Source organism: Saccostrea cucullata, unplaced genomic scaffold (genome assembly GCF_032062105.1).
Source record: "Saccostrea cucullata isolate Sc308-1 unplaced genomic scaffold, CSIRO_AGI_Scuc_v1 ctg2289, whole genome shotgun sequence".
In the NCBI taxonomy this organism is placed as follows: domain Eukaryota; kingdom Metazoa; phylum Mollusca; class Bivalvia; order Ostreida; family Ostreidae; genus Saccostrea; species Saccostrea cuccullata.
Window position 1 is genome coordinate 13,926 of NW_026919611.1, and position 14,539 is coordinate 28,464.

The 14,539-nt window shown below is 34.7% G+C and overlaps 4 pseudogenes; all 4 read left to right on the forward strand.

Annotated features, from left to right (window-relative positions):
• The first annotated feature begins 307 nt into the window (after window positions 1–307).
• On the forward strand, window positions 308–2,154 carry LOC134234222 (uncharacterized; annotated as a pseudogene).
• Window positions 2,155–4,314: 2,160 nt separating this feature from the next.
• LOC134234188 (uncharacterized) lies at window positions 4,315–6,405 on the forward strand (annotated as a pseudogene).
• A 1,940-nt stretch (window positions 6,406–8,345) lies between these two features.
• Window positions 8,346–10,436, forward strand: LOC134234177 (uncharacterized; annotated as a pseudogene).
• Window positions 10,437–12,423: 1,987 nt separating this feature from the next.
• LOC134234232 (uncharacterized) lies at window positions 12,424–14,243 on the forward strand (annotated as a pseudogene).
• The last annotated feature ends 296 nt before the right edge of the window (window positions 14,244–14,539 follow it).

A 14,539-nucleotide genomic window follows, 5' to 3' on the forward strand; every position in this document is an offset into this window, starting at 1 on the left:
TTACCTGCTAATCCACTCATGTAATTCTGCACGTGCCAAAACCGGATGTTTTGAGAGTTACCTCCCACTATTAAAATGTCACACAAAAAATAATTATAAAAAAATATATGCATATTTCTTTCATTCTATTGTAAGATAAGACTCTACTTTATGCAAACAAAAACAAAAAAGATGCAATCTTTATCTACAATTTCTATAAATAGCAGGCAAACCCCTACCCAGCATGCTTCTCTCTGGGAAAAACCCCCTGGATTTTATACGAAACTGTGTTTAGCTACCTTAAAGGAAATAAAACATTTTTGTAATTGCTTTTTTTAAATTGAGATACAAAGAGGACAGAATTACAAACAGTTTGGTGTATAAAAAGTTAAATTTGGTCAAGAAATAGCCAAGATATTGCCAATTTAGTACGACATGTCTTCTACATTGTACGACTCCTTAAACAGGACTGGGCAGAAAAATTTCAAAACTGACTAATGACTTCCAAGTTCTACTTCATTTAATATAATGAACACCAATAAGCAAGTTCAGCTTTTGAATATTAATGGCATGTTAGATTATGAATGGAAGAAATCTAAAAACAAGTAAAAATTTTTATATTTTACCAAAATATTTAGGTGTTATTTCAACAATCAGGGATAAATAATTTAATGTGAAACAGGCACTGTGTTTAACTGACAGATTGACCCAAAAGTCTGATCAATGTAAAAATACTCATTGATTCATGTCATATAAAAATACTGAATATGTGTCTGAAAAGAAACCAATATCTATATGCATGTATTCTCAATCAATCATATATAAGTGTCTTCAAGGTCATGACCTCATGAAGCTGACATCACACTTTGACGTCATAATCACACTTTGACGTCATAATGCAAATGCATCATAATGTAAAATAACACATCACAATCACCTTTGTGGTGTCATAATATGGTATATCACTGTCTTATCTATCATATCTACTATCATACATGTATCTATGCATACCATGAACATGTGACCACTGTGTAATAATTTCATAACTTTAACAATAACATGCCTCGAGCTGATAGGCGCAAGCCAGGAAGGAAAACGAAGAGTAACACATTCAGAAAGGGACACCCACCGTGGAACAAGGAGAAGAAGTTGTCGCTCAGCAATGAGGTCTGCAACACAGCACTCAGTAGGGTCACTCGTCCAGATATGACCGTTTACAAAGCCACGTCAAAGAGCTACGAAGGGCCTCCTAACACTATTCCCTGGAAGTTGAGACCTAAAAAGCAAATTAAAGATTTAAAGGAAACACATGAAGAATCATCTGAGAATATCATTGTTAATTTTACAAAGTTACAAGATTATATTAAGATGTGTATGAAGCACAACTGTAAAAGGCCGGATAGTGTGAACACGTCAATTGTTCATAGAAAAGGAATGTGTATATCACTTCGAACTAAATGTAACAGATGTTCTTTCGATACTAAACCATGCAAGTTATACACAGAATGTATAAAACAAAACAGAGGTCCAGCAGCTGGATGTTTAAATGAGGGACTATCTATGGCCACACTTAAATCTAAAATGGGGGGATCTGATGTTCAGATGTTATTGGCCTGTCTAGACATCCGCAGTCCCTGTCTAACTAACATAAACAATAAAATCACTAAGCAGTGTGAGAAAATGGTTATCATGAATGAAAATACAATGATTGAAAATCAGAAGTTTGTGGCGGATGTGACAACATGCATAGGAAAAGGAAAACTTGTCGACGTTGAAACGGATACGTGTTACAATAATCGCAACCAAACCGGTTATGAGGCAGCTAGCCAATCCTTCTGTCCAATCATTGAAAAATTGACAGGTTATAACCTTCCTGTTGCCATGGCAACAGCAAATAAAATATGTTCAAGTAGAGGAAACAGCTGTAATCATGATGTAAAAAAATGTTCTCTGACTTATAGTATGGATGAATCCATTTCATCAAGCGAGCGAAACTTACTAATAAAAACCTAGAGAAAATTCACAGTGCCAAATTCCTTACTATAAACTCGGTAACCAGTGACGCGAGTGCCCAAATAAGCAAAGTCGTAAGAGAATTTGGCCAAAAAAATGGTAGAACTATTAAGTACTTTCAGTGTTTTGTACATCGATTACGCACTCTACAGAAAAAAGTGAAAAGCATATGTTTTTCCAAACTTCCGCCTGGGTATCAAAAAGACATTTTCCAGCAAAAACTAGCTACATGTGTTCGCTCGCGGGTGAGATTAGAGCTTGTGCGTATTAAAAAAACACACACTTCTGACACTTTTGCACCCAAAGCACTATTGGCAGTAAAAAACATAATAAACTGTTTTAGCGGGTCCCATACTAACTGTGGGGAAACATCTTTTGTATGCCAAGCAAACACTGTCACCGATTCATTTAATACACACTTTCTGCCATACGGACAGTATTTGGAACTTACAGATGCAGACCGTCAAAAGCTTGAAACTGTACTGAACAAATCTTTATCGCTGGAAGTTTTAAATAAAATATCACTTCTGTATACTACAAATCAATGCGAGAGCCTTCATCACCGAGTTTTTACATATGCTCCAAAATCTGTACTGTATAAAAGAAATTTTCATGGACTTTGTCATTCAGCCTGCCATTCAGCAACATATGGAGCAGGGCGATCATCTGTCCTTTTGGCGAAATGCCTTGGTTTAAATTTTTCAAAATGTGCCCCTTTCTTTAGGTTTATGACTAGAAAAGATATACTTGCCTTATATCATACAGAGAGAAAAAAAACTGCGAAGTACAAAATACAACGATATCTGGCAAAATGTAGAAAAAGTAATCGAAAAATTAGACAAGGGTCTTTATATTCAAATGCATGTTCTGAACTGAATGAAATTCACAATTATGGAATAAATGTCAATAAAATATAATTGAATAAACAATAAACTGATAAATTTAAATTATCACCAGTGTTTTTCTTACCTAATTAAAAATACAAATTTTAAAGCCATCATTTCCAAAACATGACTTGACATGTTTGCAACGATTGCGTTGCACGTTAATGTGCCCTGGCTCAAGGGATAAATGTTTTATATTGATACACTTTTTCTCATGACACAGGTGAGATACATGATAATGCTCATTTGAGAATTTACAGTCATTTTGCAAGAAATAAACTAATCTGTGCACGGTAAAAATTTGTCGCTTGTTTCTGAACAGTGGCCTTATAATTGCATAACCGTCTGAATCCGTCATGCCATACCAGATGAAACAATCATTTAAAACATTATATCTGTAAAGCTTTGCTGAAAGAAATTGTTGTTCTTCTGCTGTGAAGACTGTTTTGTAAACTTTAGACATGATGAGATTTAAAAAAAGTTATAAAGAATCCAACAGTCTGAAACAGTAACATCAAAAATATAAACAAAAGAGCCATTAGGGTGTTTTCTGTGGGTTTGAATTTGAAATGTGGAGTGAGTGAAGGGGTATTCAACACCTAACAGAGCTGTGAAACATGTATCTAATGCATTAAACCAGAGAAAATGTCAACATAAACCTATGCTGCATTGTTATCTACATTAAATAAAAGTAAGATATCAACTTTCTCTAACCTATAGGTAAATAAATGAAGAGAAATGTAATTTTCTGTCATTCCTTAAGGGTGCAAAACACAGTTTTAAGTATGACGTTATCGTGACGTTATCATGTGAGGGACAAGCAAAAGTGACCCCTATTAAAAAAAAAACATGAAGCCTTGTTACATAGACATCTACATATCAATGGAAAGATAAAATTATGAATTTTTTAAATATCAAGGAATAATATATTCATCACTTACTAAAAACATGTATTTAGGGTACAAAATACAAGGAAAATAGGAGAATTTATGTGTCCGAGAGGAGTACGCATATCCATTTTGACCCCCCTTGATCAACAAACAGCGAAAAAGTCAGACAAAATCAGTTTTATGTATTTGACAGAACAAGTCCTTAGCTTTCTTTTTGATGTACTTTCGGGGTACATTTTCCAGCTTTTGAAAGAGCTACTTTACCTGCTAATCCACTCATGTAATTCTGCACGTGCGAAAACCGGATGTTTTGAGAGTTACCTCCCACTATTAAAATGTCACACAAAAAATAATTATAAAAAAATATATGCATATTTCTTTCATTCTATTGTAAGATAAGACTCTACTTTATGCAAACAAAAACAAAAAAAATGCAATCTTTATCTACAATTTCTATAAATAGCAGGCAAACCCCTACCCAGCATGCTTCTCTCTGGGAAAAACCCCCTGGATTTTATACGAAACTGTGTTTAGCTACCTTAAAGGAAATAAAACATTTTTGTAATTGCTTTTTTTCAATTTAGATACAAAGAGGACAGAATTACAAACAGTTTGGTGTATAAAAAGTTAAATTTGGTCAAGAAATAGCCAAGATATTGCCAATTTAGTACGACATGTCTTCGACATTGTACGACTCCTTAAACAGGACTGGGAGGATAAATTTCAAAACTGACTAATGACTTTCAAGTTCTACTTCATTTAATACAATGAACACCAATGAGCAAGTTCAGCTTTTGAATATTAATGGCATGTTAGATTATGAATGGAAGAAATCTAAAAACAAGTAAAAATTTTTATATTTTACCAAAATATTTAGGTGTTATTTCAACAATCAGGGATAAATTTAATGTGAAACAGGCACTGTGTTTAACTGACAGATTGACCCAAAAGTCTGATCAATGTAAAAATACTCATTAATTTATGTCATATAAAAATACTGAATATGTGTCTCAACAGAAACCAGTATCTATATGCATGTGTTCTCAATCAATCAATCATATATAAGTGTCTTCAAGGTCATGACCTCATGAAGCTGACATCACACTTTGACGTCATAATCACACTTTGACGTCATAATGCAAATGCATCATAATGTAAAATAACACATCACAATCACCTTTGTGGTTCATAATATGGTATATCACTGACTTATCTATCATATCTACTATCATACATGTATCTATGCATACCATTAACATGTGACCACTGTGTAATAATTTCATAACTTAAACAATAACATGCCTCCAGCTGATAGGCGCAAGCCAGGAAGGAAAACGAAGAGTAACACATTCAGAAAGGGACACCAACCGTGGAACAAGGAGAAGAAGTCAACGCTCAGCAATGAGGTCTGCAACACAGCGCTCACTAGGGTCACTCGTCCAGATATGACCGTTTACAAAGCCACGTCAAAGAGCTACGATGGGCCTCCTAACACTATTCCCTGGAAGTTGAGACCTAGAAAGCAAATAACAGATTTAAATGAAACACATGAAGAATCATCCGAGAATGTCGTTGTTAATTTTACAAAGTTACAAGATTATATTAAGATGTGTATGAAGCACAACTGTAAAAGGCCGGATAGTGTGAACACGTCAATTGTTCATAGAAAAGGAATGTGTATATCACTTCGAACTAAATGTAACAGATGTTCTTTCGATACTAAACCATGCAAGTTATACACAGAATGTATAAAACAAAACAGGGGTCCAGCAGCTGGATGTTTAAATGAGGGACTATCTATGGCCACCCTTAAATCTAAAATGGGGGGGATCTGACGTTCAGATGTTATTAGCCTGCCTAGACATCCGCAGTCCCTGTCTAACTAACATAAACAATAAAATCACTAAACAGTGTGAGAAAATGGTTATCATGAATGAAAATACAATGATTGAAAATCAGAAGTTTGTGGCGGATGTTGCAACATGCGTAGGAAAAGGAAATCTTGTCGACGTTGAAACTGATACGTGTTACAACAACCGCAACCAAACTGGTTATGAGGCAGCTAGCCAATCCTTCAGTCCAATAATTGAAAAATTGACAGGTTATAACCTTCCTGTTGCCATGGCAACAGCAAATAAAATATGTTCAAGTAGAGGAAACAGCTGTAATCATGATGTAAAAAAATGTTCTCTTACTTATAGTATGGATGAATCCATTTCTTCAAGTGAAGCGAAACTTACTAACGAAAACCTAGAGAAAATTCACAGTGCCAAATTACTCACTATAAACTCGGTAACCAGTGACGCGAGTACCCAACTATGCAAAGTCGTAAGAGAATTTGGACAAAAAATGCTAGAACTATTAAGTACTTTCAGTGTTTTGTACATCGATAACGCACTCTACAGAAAAAAGTGAAAAGCATATGTTTTTCGAAACTTCCCCCTGGGTATCAAAAAGACATTTTTCAGCAAAAACTAGCTACATGTGTTCGTTCGCGGGTGAGATTAGAGCTTGTGCGTATTAAAAAAACACACACTTCTGACAGTTTTGCATCAAAGGCACTATTGGCAGTAAAAAACATAATAAACTGTTTTAGCGGGTCCCATACTAACTGTGGGGAAACATCTTTTGTATGCCAAGCAAACACTGTCACCGATTCATTTAATACACACTTTCTGCCATACGGACAGTATTTGGAACTTACAGATGCAGACCGTCAAAAGCTTGAAACTGTACTGAGCAAATCCTTATCGCTGGACGTTTTAAATAAAATATCACTTCTGTATACTACAAATCAATGCAAGAGCCTTCATCACCGAGTTTTTACATATGCTCCAAAATCTGTACTGTATAAAAGAAATTTTCATGGACTTTGTCATTCAGCCTGCCATTCAGCGACATATGGAACGGGGCGATCATCTGTCCTTTTGTCAAAATGCCTTGGTTTAAATTTTTCGAAATGTGCCCCTTTCTTTCGGTTTATGACTCGAAAAGATATACTTGCCTTATATCATACAGAGAGAAAAAAAACTGCGAAGTACAAAATACAACGATATCTGGCAAAATGTAGAAAAAGTAATCGAAAAATTAGACAAGGGTCTTTATATTCAAATGCATGTTCTGAACTGAATGAAATTCACAATTATGGAATAAATGTCAATAAAACATAATTGAATAAATAAACAATAAACTGATAAATTTAAACTATTACCAGTGTTTTTCTTACCTAGTTAAAAATACAATTTTTAAAGCCATCATGTCCAAAACATGATCTGGCATGCCTGCAACGATTGCGTTGCACGTTAATGTGCCCTGGCTCAAGGGATAAATGTTTTATATTGATGCACTTTTTCTCGTGACACAGGTGAGATACATGATAATGCTCATTTGAGAATTTACAGTCATTTTGCAAGAAATAAACTAATCTGTGCACGGTAAAAATTTGTCGCTTGTTTCTGAACAGTAGTCTTATAATTGCATAACCGTCTGAATCCGTCATGCCATACCAGATGAAACAATCATTTAAAACATTATATCTGTAAAGCTTTGCTGAAAGAAATTGTTGTTCTTCTGCTGTGAAGACTGTTTTGTAAACTTTAGACATGATGAGATTTAAAAAAAGTTATAAAGAATCCAACAGTCTGAAACAGTAACATCAAAAATATAAACAAAAGAGCCATTAGGGTGTTTTCTGTGGGTTTGAATTTGAAATGTGGAGTGAGTGAAGGGGTATTCAACACCTAACAGAGCTGTGAAACATGTATCTAATGCATTAAACCAGAGAAAATGTCAACATAAACCTATGCTGCATTGTTATCTACATTAAATAAAAGTAAGATATCAACTTTCTCTAACCTATAGGTAAATAAATGAAGAGAAATGTAATTTTCTGTCATTCCTTAAGGGTGCAAAACACAGTTTTAAGTATGACGTTATCGTGACGTTATCATGTGAGGGACAAGCAAAAGTGACCCCTATTAAAAAAAAAACATGAAGCCTTGTTACATAGACATCTACATATCAATGGAAAGATAAAATTATGAATTTTTTAAATATCAAGGAATAATATATTCATCACTTACTAAAAACATGTATTTAGGGTACAAAATACAAGGAAAATAGGAGAATTTATGTGTCCGAGAGGAGTACGCATATCCATTTTGACCCCCCTTGATCAACAAACAGCGAAAAAGTCAGACAAAATCAGTTTTATGTATTTGACAGAACAAGTCCTTAGCTTTCTTTTTGATGTACTTTCGGGGTACATTTTCCAGCTTTTGAAAGAGCTACTTTACCTGCTAATCCACTCATGTAATTCTGCACGTGCGAAAACCGGATGTTTTGAGAGTTACCTCCCACTATTAAAATGTCACACAAAAAATAATTATAAAAAAATATATGCATATTTCTTTCATTCTATTGTAAGATAAGACTCTACTTTATGCAAACAAAAACAAAAAAAATGCAATCTTTATCTACAATTTCTATAAATAGCAGGCAAACCCCTACCCAGCATGCTTCTCTCTGGGAAAAACCCCCTGGATTTTATACGAAACTGTGTTTAGCTACCTTAAAGGAAATAAAACATTTTTGTAATTGCTTTTTTTCAATTTAGATACAAAGAGGACAGAATTACAAACAGTTTGGTGTATAAAAAGTTAAATTTGGTCAAGAAATAGCCAAGATATTGCCAATTTAGTACGACATGTCTTCGACATTGTACGACTCCTTAAACAGGACTGGGAGGATAAATTTCAAAACTGACTAATGACTTTCAAGTTCTACTTCATTTAATACAATGAACACCAATGAGCAAGTTCAGCTTTTGAATATTAATGGCATGTTAGATTATGAATGGAAGAAATCTAAAAACAAGTAAAAATTTTTATATTTTACCAAAATATTTAGGTGTTATTTCAACAATCAGGGATAAATTTAATGTGAAACAGGCACTGTGTTTAACTGACAGATTGACCCAAAAGTCTGATCAATGTAAAAATACTCATTAATTTATGTCATATAAAAATACTGAATATGTGTCTCAACAGAAACCAGTATCTATATGCATGTGTTCTCAATCAATCAATCATATATAAGTGTCTTCAAGGTCATGACCTCATGAAGCTGACATCACACTTTGACGTCATAATCACACTTTGACGTCATAATGCAAATGCATCATAATGTAAAATAACACATCACAATCACCTTTGTGGTTCATAATATGGTATATCACTGACTTATCTATCATATCTACTATCATACATGTATCTATGCATACCATTAACATGTGACCACTGTGTAATAATTTCATAACTTAAACAATAACATGCCTCCAGCTGATAGGCGCAAGCCAGGAAGGAAAACGAAGAGTAACACATTCAGAAAGGGACACCAACCGTGGAACAAGGAGAAGAAGTCAACGCTCAGCAATGAGGTCTGCAACACAGCGCTCACTAGGGTCACTCGTCCAGATATGACCGTTTACAAAGCCACGTCAAAGAGCTACGATGGGCCTCCTAACACTATTCCCTGGAAGTTGAGACCTAGAAAGCAAATAACAGATTTAAATGAAACACATGAAGAATCATCCGAGAATGTCGTTGATAATTTTACAAAGTTACAAGATTATATTAAGATGTGTATGAAGCACAACTGTAAAAGGCCGGATAGTGTGAACACGTCAATTGTTCATAGAAAAGGAATGTGTATATCACTTCGAACTAAATGTAACAGATGTTCTTTCGATACTAAACCATGCAAGTTATACACAGAATGTATAAAACAAAACAGGGGTCCAGCAGCTGGATGTTTAAATGAGGGACTATCTATGGCCACCCTTAAATCTAAAATGGGGGGGATCTGACGTTCAGATGTTATTAGCCTGCCTAGACATCCGCAGTCCCTGTCTAACTAACATAAACAATAAAATCACTAAACAGTGTGAGAAAATGGTTATCATGAATGAAAATACAATGATTGAAAATCAGAAGTTTGTGGCGGATGTTGCAACATGCGTAGGAAAAGGAAATCTTGTCGACGTTGAAACTGATACGTGTTACAACAACCGCAACCAAACTGGTTATGAGGCAGCTAGCCAATCCTTCAGTCCAATAATTGAAAAATTGACAGGTTATAACCTTCCTGTTGCCATGGCAACAGCAAATAAAATATGTTCAAGTAGAGGAAACAGCTGTAATCATGATGTAAAAAAATGTTCTCTTACTTATAGTATGGATGAATCCATTTCTTCAAGTGAAGCGAAACTTACTAACGAAAACCTAGAGAAAATTCACAGTGCCAAATTACTCACTATAAACTCGGTAACCAGTGACGCGAGTACCCAACTATGCAAAGTCGTAAGAGAATTTGGACAAAAAATGCTAGAACTATTAAGTACTTTCAGTGTTTTGTACATCGATAACGCACTCTACAGAAAAAAGTGAAAAGCATATGTTTTTCGAAACTTCCCCCTGGGTATCAAAAAGACATTTTTCAGCAAAAACTAGCTACATGTGTTCGTTCGCGGGTGAGATTAGAGCTTGTGCGTATTAAAAAAACACACACTTCTGACAGTTTTGCATCAAAGGCACTATTGGCAGTAAAAAACATAATAAACTGTTTTAGCGGGTCCCATACTAACTGTGGGGAAACATCTTTTGTATGCCAAGCAAACACTGTCACCGATTCATTTAATACACACTTTCTGCCATACGGACAGTATTTGGAACTTACAGATGCAGACCGTCAAAAGCTTGAAACTGTACTGAGCAAATCCTTATCGCTGGACGTTTTAAATAAAATATCACTTCTGTATACTACAAATCAATGCAAGAGCCTTCATCACCGAGTTTTTACATATGCTCCAAAATCTGTACTGTATAAAAGAAATTTTCATGGACTTTGTCATTCAGCCTGCCATTCAGCGACATATGGAACGGGGCGATCATCTGTCCTTTTGTCAAAATGCCTTGGTTTAAATTTTTCGAAATGTGCCCCTTTCTTTCGGTTTATGACTCGAAAAGATATACTTGCCTTATATCATACAGAGAGAAAAAAAACTGCGAAGTACAAAATACAACGATATCTGGCAAAATGTAGAAAAAGTAATCGAAAAATTAGACAAGGGTCTTTATATTCAAATGCATGTTCTGAACTGAATGAAATTCACAATTATGGAATAAATGTCAATAAAACATAATTGAATAAATAAACAATAAACTGATAAATTTAAACTATTACCAGTGTTTTTCTTACCTAGTTAAAAATACAATTTTTAAAGCCAACATGTCCAAAACATGATCTGGCATGCCTGCAACGATTGCGTTGCACGTTAATGTGCCCTGGCTCAAGGGATAAATGTTTTATATTGATGCACTTTTTCTCGTGACACAGGTGAGATACATGATAATGCTCATTTGAGAATTTACAGTCATTTTGCAAGAAATAAACTAATCTGTGCACGGTAAAAATTTGTCGCTTGTTTCTGAACAGTGGTCTTATAATTGCATAACCGTCTGAATCCGTCATGCCATACCAGATGAAACAATCATTTAAAACATTATATCTGTAAAGCTTTGCTGAAAGAAATTGTTGTTCTTCTGCTGTGAAGACTGTTTTGTAAACTTTAGACATGATGAGATTTAAAAAAAGTTATAAAGAATCCAACAGTCTGAAACAGTAACATCAAAAATATAAACAAAAGAGCCATTAGGGTGTTTTCTGTGGGTTTGAATTTGAAATGTGGAGTGAGTGAAGGGGTATTCAACACCTAACAGAGCTGTGAAACATGTATCTAATGCATTAAACCAGAGAAAATGTCAACATAAACCTATGCTGCATTGTTATCTACATTAAATAAAAGTAAGATATCAACTTTCTCTAACCTATAGGTAAATAAATGAAGAGAAATGTAATTTTCTGTCATTCCTTAAGGGTGCAAAACACAGTTTTAAGTATGACGTTATCGTGACGTTATCATGTGAGGGACAAGCAAAAGTGACCCCTATTAAAAAAAAAACATGAAGCCTTGTTACATAGACATCTACATATCAATGGAAAGATAAAATTATGAATTTTTTAAATATCAAGGAATAATATATTCATCACTTACTAAAAACATGTATTTAGGGTACAAAATACAAGGAAAATAGGAGAATTTATGTGTCCGAGAGGAGTACGCATATCCATTTTGACCCCCCTTGATCAACAAACAGCGAAAAAGTCAGACAAAATCAGTTTTATGTATTTGACAGAACAAGTCCTTAGCTTTCTTTTTGATGTACTTTCAGGGTACATTTTCCAGCTTTTGAAAGAGCTACTTTACCTGCTAATCCACTCATGTAATTCTGCACGTGCGAAAACCGGATGTTTTGAGAGTTACCTCCCACTATTAAAATGTCACACAAAAAATAATTATAAAAAAATATATGCATATTTCTTTCATTCTATTGTAAGATAAGACTCTACTTTATGCAAACAAAAACAAAAAAAATGCAATCTTTATCTACAATTTCTATAAATAGCAGGCAAACCCCTACCCAGCATGCTTCTCTCTGGGAAAAACCCCCTGGATTTTATACGAAACTGTGTTTAGCTACCTTAAAGGAAATAAAACATTTTTGTAATTGCTTTTTTTAAATTGAGATACAAAGAGGACAGAATTACAAACAGTTTGGTGTATAAAAAGTTAAATTTGGTCAAGAAATAGCCAAGATATTGCCAATTTAGTACGACATGTCTTCTACATTGTACGACTCCTTAAACAGGACTGGGCAGAAAAATTTCAAAACTGACTAATGACTTCCAAGTTCTACTTCATTTAATATAATGAACACCAATAAGCAAGTTCAGCTTTTGAATATTAATGGCATGTTAGATTATGAATGGAAGAAATCTAAAAACAAGTAAAAATTTTTATATTTTACCAAAATATTTAGGTGTTATTTCAACAATCAGGGATAAATAATTTAATGTGAAACAGGCACTGTGTTTAACTGACAGATTGACCCAAAAGTCTGATCAATGTAAAAATACTCATTGATTCATGTCATATAAAAATACTGAATATGTGTCTGAAAAGAAACCAATATCTATATGCATGTATTCTCAATCAATCATATATAAGTGTCTTCAAGGTCATGACCTCATGAAGCTGACATCACACTTTGACGTCATAATCACACTTTGACGTCATAATGCAAATGCATCATAATGTAAAATAACACATCACAATCACCTTTGTGGTGTCATAATATGGTATATCACTGTCTTATCTATCATATCTACTATCATACATGTATCTATGCATACCATGAACATGTGACCACTGTGTAATAATTTCATAACTTTAACAATAACATGCCTCGAGCTGATAGGCGCAAGCCAGGAAGGAAAACGAAGAGTAACACATTCAGAAAGGGACACCCACCGTGGAACAAGGAGAAGAAGTTGTCGCTCAGCAATGAGGTCTGCAACACAGCACTCAGTAGGGTCACTCGTCCAGATATGACCGTTTACAAAGCCACGTCAAAGAGCTACGAAGGGCCTCCTAACACTATTCCCTGGAAGTTGAGACCTAAAAAGCAAATAACAGATTTAAAGGAAACGCACGAAGAATCATCTGAGAATATCATTGTTAATTTTACAAAGTTACAAGATTATATTAAGATGTGTATGAAGCACAACTGTAAAAGGCCGGATAGTGTGAACACGTCAATTGTTCATAGAAAAGGAATGTGTATATCACTTCGAACTAAATGTAACAGATGTTCTTTCGATACTAAACCATGCAAGTTATACACAGAATGTATAAAACAAAACAGAGGTCCAGCAGCTGGATGTTTAAATGAGGGACTATCTATGGCCACACTTAAATCTAAAATGGGGGGATCTGATGTTCAGATGTTATTGGCCTGTCTAGACATCCGCAGTCCCTGTCTAACTAACATAAACAATAAAATCACTAAGCAGTGTGAGAAAATGGTTATCATGAATGAAAATACAATGATTGAAAATCAGAAGTTTGTGGCGGATGTGACAACATGCATAGGAAAAGGAAAACTTGTCGACGTTGAAACGGATACGTGTTACAATAATCGCAACCAAACCGGTTATGAGGCAGCTAGCCAATCCTTCTGTCCAATCATTGAAAAAGTGACAGGCTTAAACCTTCCTGTTGCCATGGCAACAGCAAATAAAATATGTTCAAGTAGAGGAAACAGCTGTAATCATGATGTAAAAAAATGTTCTCTGACTTATAGTATGGATGAATCCATTTCATCAAGCGAGGCGAAACTTACTAATAAAAACCTAGAGAAAATTCACAGTGCCAAATTCCTTACTATAAACTCGGTAACGAGTGACGCGAGTGCCCAAATAAGCAAAGTCGTAAGAGAATTTGGCCAAAAAAATGGTAGAACTATTAAGTACTTTCAGTGTTTTGTACATCGATTACGCACTCTACAGAAAAAAGTGAAAAGCATATGTTTTTCCAAACTTCCGCCTGGGTATCAAAAAGACATTTTCCAGCAAAAACTAGCTACATGTGTTCGCTCGCGGGTGAGATTAGAGCTTGTGCGTATTAAAAAATCACACTCTTCTGACACTTTTGCACCCAAAGCACTATTGGCAGTAAAAAACATAATAAACTGTTTTAGCGGGTCCCATACTAACTGTGGGGAAACATCTTTTGTATGCCAAGCAAACACTGTCACCGATTCATTTAATACACAGTTTCTGCCATACGGACAGTACTTGGAACTTACAGATGCA